Genomic DNA, 4,926 nt, shown 5'->3' on the forward strand with positions numbered 1-4,926 from the left:
GCTGGGAAAGATTGAAGGCAGGAGAAGAAGGGGCCGACAGAGAATGAGATGGTTGGATGGCATCACCGACTCAATGGACATGAGTTTGAGAAGACTGAAGGCAGGAGAAGAAGGGGCCAACAGAGGATGAGATGGTTGGATGGCATCACCGACTCAATGGGCATGAGTTTGAGCAAGCACTGGGAGTTGGTGGCACACAGGGAAGCCTGGCATGCTGCAGTCCATGAGGTCACAAAGAGTCGGACATGACTGAGTGACTGAACTGACTGATTTCAAAAGCAGCAAAACATTGTTTGTCTTTTTAAAAAATAACTGAATGATTCCCCAAAGGAAAGCTAAGGCTTCTCTTTGAACATCTATGCCCCATGCGCCTAGTAATCAAGGTCACAGCTTCACGCACAGAGCTCTGAGGAAGATGATCTTTCAAGGAGACACCTTGAGCTAAACAGATCTATTTGCCTAGTTAGACAGGAATCTGTATAGTACTTTACAGCCAATAAGAGGCTCTCACATGAATCATCTTTGACTCTCGCACAACCTATCAGGCAGGCAGGAAGTCAGGAACAAGCAAGAAAGCACTAATTGTGTAAAGAGAAAGACAACCCATTGCTCATTAGCTGAGGGACTTTGAACAAGTTATTAAACATGTAACTCTGTCTTCAGCTATAAAAGAGGAAAATTTGTACCTTCCTCAGGGAAAGTTTGAGAATTTTATTTTTTTAATTATGAAAAACAGCATAATTAACTACAGTCAATAAAATGTCAATTATGGTAAGATAGGACAGTTTATTATTAATCCCTTTTTACAGATGAGACATTAACAAACAGAATGATGAAAACAACTGTCTCACATGTTACAGGCAAAAATTAGCATAGTCTTAATAAGGACTCTGGTCTTGTCACCCCTGACTCTTACTGTTAAGTGCCTATATGGTCTTCATCATATGCTGTATCAAGGCAAGAAATTCTGTGTTCTCTTGCAAACATTCTCTTAGTCTAAAGATTTGGGATGATGTTGAAATAAGTAAAAAGTGTCTAGGAGCACCAGTGACTCTAGCATAAAGCAAAGAATTGGTTCAAATTCTGTAATAAAAGCATAGTATGTATAGTCTAATGACCTCTGGAAATCAGATATAAGGTTGACATTGATAATTTTCCAAGGAGGATACTGGGAAGAATTTTTTAAAATTCCAGAGGTTTAGATGGCAATAGCCCACAAAATGTACTTAATTGTCAAAACTCATTCAGTATGAACACTGGAAAGAGCACTAAAGATTATATTATGAACAACTGGGAAAGCAAAGTGAGGTACCCAAATTTTACAATGCCACTTTCAGGGATGATTATTTTTTAAGCACCCATTTTCATTTTAGCTGAGATATTTCCATTAGTTATAGAGAAAATCCACATGCAGAAAGTGAATCCAGTTCTGTGCCAGAGCCAATGTGTACCAGCAAGTGACAGCCTATTTATTTTAAGCATCTCTTCCCCAACTCTACATTCAGTGATGTCAGCTTGGTAGCTTGAAATCAGAAATGGTGGAGTAATTATTCCATGGAAATTGTCAAATACTACAAATTCCTCCTTCCTTTCTCCCTCTCTGCAGAGCCTGTTGGTAAACATCTACCAGCACAGCAGAATGAAACCAACCTACTCATGAGAAACCAAACAGAGCAAAGGCCAAAACCAATCACGCTTTTGCTTTCACTTCAACAGGTTCTCTCCCACTTCTTGCTGATCAGGGATCCTCTAGATCTGGAACTTTCACAGGGAAAAGAAATATTCTTTTCATTTAATAAATATTCACTGAATACATGTACCTCGCAGTAAGCTGGGTGTAGGGCTACATGACTAGGAAAGACGGTGTCCCTGCTGTCATGAGCAGACAGTCCACTGGACACCTAGGGCCTAAGGGTAGTTGGTTGGTAAAGACAATAAAAGAAAACTGAGGTCTGATGGACAACTGTTCAAGGGTTCAGAAATATCTATTCAATTCAGTTCAGTTCAGTTCAGTCGCTCAGTCGTGTCCGACTCTTTGCGACCCCATGAATCGCAGCAAAGCCAGGCCTCCCTGTCCATCACCATCTCCTGGAGTTCATTCAAACTCACGTCCATCGAGTCAGAGATGCCATCCAGCCATCTCATCCTCTAGCATCCCCTTCTCCTCCTGTCCCCAATCCCTCCCAGCATCAGAGTCTTTTCCAATGAGTCAATTTTTCGCATGAGGTGGCCAGAGTATTGGGGTTTCAGCTTTAGCATCATTCCTTCCAAAGAATACCCAGGACTGATCTCCTTTAGAATGGACTGGTTGGATCTCCTTGCAGTCCAAGGGACTCTCAAGAGTCTTCTCCAGCACCACAGTTCAAAAGTATCAGTTCTTCGGCACTCAGCTTTCTTCACAGTCCAACTCTCACATCCATACATGACTACTGGAAAAACCATAGCCTTGACTAGACGGACCCTTGTTGGCAAAGTAATGTCTCTGCTTTTCAATATGCTCTCTAGGTTGGTCATAACTTTCCTTCCAAGGAGTAAGAATCTTTTAATTTCATGGATGCAATCACCATCTGCAGTGATTTTGGAGCCCAAAAAATAAAGTCTGACACTGTTTCCACTGTTTCCCCATCTATTTCCCATGAAGTGATGGGACCAGATGCCATGATCTTAGTTTTCTGAATGTTGAGCTTTAAGCCTACTTTTTCACTCTCCTCTTTCACTTTCATCAAGAGGCGTTTTAGTTCCTCTTCACTTTCTGCCATAAGGGTGGTGTCATCTGCATATCTGAGGTTATTGATATTTCTCCTAGCAATCTTGATTCCAGCTTGTGCTTCTTCCAGCCCAGCGTTTGTCGTGATGTACTCTGCATAGAAGTTAAATAAGCAGGGTGACAATATACAGCCTTGACGTACTCCTTTTCCTATTTGGAACCAGTCTGTTGTTCCATGTCCAGTTCTAACTGTTGCTTCCTGACCTGCATATAGGTTTCTATCACACCTATGCAAAAGGTAGGCTGGTACCCCAATGTTCATTGCAGCACTATCTATAATAGCTAGGACATGGAAGCAACCTAGATGTCCATCAACAGATGCATATATTAAGCCATGGCATGTGTGTGTGTGTGTGTGTGTGTGTGTGTGTATATAAAACGGATTATTACTCAGCCATAAAAAGGAATGAATTTGAGTCAGTGCTAATGAGGTGGATGAATCTAGAACCTATTATACAGAGTGAAGTAAGTCAGAAAGTGAAAAATAAATATTGTATATTAACACATATGCATGAAATCTAGAAAGATGATACTGATGAACCTATTTGCAGGGCAGCAATGGAGATGCAGACATAGAGAACAGACTCGTAGACATGGTGCAGAAGGAGAGAGTGGGACAAATGGAGAGTATCATGGAAATATATACATTACCATATATAAAATAGATAGCCATTGAGAATTTGCTGTATGAGTCGGGGAACTCAAACTGGGGCTCTGTGACAACCTAGAAGGGTGAGATAGGGTGGGAGGGAGGTTCAAGAGGGAGGGGATATATGTTTGCCTATGGCTGATTCATGTTGATGTATGACAGAAACCAACACAATATTATAAAGCAATCATCCTTCAATTAAAAATAAATACTTTTTTTTAAATGGTAGTCTTCCCTTAGAAACAGAAAAAGAAATTAGAGGCCTTTAAATTTTTTTTCTTGCCAGGGAGTCCAATTTGATTCTGAAATCTGATCCATCCACTGCTTCAATATGATTACATATGTTTTAGGTTGCTAATAATTCATACACACTGAAATATCCTCAGAGTCCAGCTGCCCTGTACCTACCTTTTTGAGTTTCTTTATCATCACTGTAGATATGTCAGTTCTGTTTTATACAGGTCACTGAGGGCTTCCTCAGCTTTGCATTTTTCCTGAAAGAAAAAGATTTTTTTTTAAATAAATTCTTCAAAACTATGTAGGTGAGAAACATATTGTGTCAAACTAAGGCTGATGCCAAGTCTCCTACAGAGATAGTTTTCCAGTCTTTCTGTTTAATGCAAAGAGAGACCAAAAAAATATCAAACTAAAATTAAAAAAAAAGAAATTTTCTTACAGTTTTCTTGAACACATTTCTTCTTTAAAACAAAATGCTGTTGATATCTTCAATTTTGACATTTCAATGGTTAAAACCCTTTGAGAGTGTCTTGGTCTCATTCAGTGATGCCTGGGGTGTATTAATATTTTCCACAAGGTAGAAGTTTCCTGAGTTACACTTCACTGCTCATCAACTTTGCACTTCACTGCTTCCCCATAAACCTGCAGGAAAGTTTAATTACTTTTTCATTTGATTTTCTGAAGAACCGAAGGGTGATTTTCTGAAATGTTATTTTAAAAAGAAAGTAGCCAAAAATCCTATTAAGACCTGACTTTTTCACATTATACCAGGATCAGTTGCCCTGAAAACTAGTCCACTTTTAAGCTCCCAGAGCTACACCTCACTAAAACAGCACACAATCTTCAGATTTGCAAACACTATGTCCTGAAGTAATCTGACCTCAAACCTCAGGAAAGCTAAGAAAAGAAAAGTCAGTCTTGGGCTTCCCAGGTGGCTCAGTGGTAAAAAGAAAAATCCACCTGCTGATGCAGGAGACATTGGTTTGCTCCCTGGTCCAGGAAGATCCCACATGCTGTGGAGCAACTAAGCCCACGCACCCATGTGCTCTAGAGCCTGGGAGCCACAACCACTGAACCCACGTGCCACACCCTAGAGCCCAAGCTCCTCAACAAAAGAAGCCACCACAATGAGAAGCCTGTGCGTTGCAACAAAGAGTAGCCCCCCCTCTCCGCAACTAGAGAAAAGCCTGCACAGCAATGAAGACCCAGCTATTGATTAATGAAATTATTTTTTTAAGTCAGTCTTAATTGATTCATCACTTAATTCACTGGT

At 40.3% G+C, this 4,926-nt stretch overlaps 1 long non-coding RNA gene across 1 annotated transcript; it reads right to left on the minus strand.

Moving 5' to 3' along the window:
• Positions 1–709: 709 nt before the first annotated feature.
• On the minus strand, positions 710–4,303 carry LOC132345960 (uncharacterized). Its single transcript, XR_009495588.1, has 3 exons — positions 4,093–4,303; positions 3,825–3,910; positions 710–2,860 (listed from the first exon to the last, which is right to left on the minus strand). It is a non-coding gene; the product is annotated as an uncharacterized lncRNA (long non-coding RNA).
• Between the last annotated feature and the right edge of the window lie 623 nt (positions 4,304–4,926).

The sequence above is a fragment of the Bos taurus genome, chromosome 8 (genome assembly GCF_002263795.3).
Source record: "Bos taurus isolate L1 Dominette 01449 registration number 42190680 breed Hereford chromosome 8, ARS-UCD2.0, whole genome shotgun sequence".
NCBI classification, from domain to species: Eukaryota; Metazoa; Chordata; class Mammalia; order Artiodactyla; family Bovidae; genus Bos; species Bos taurus.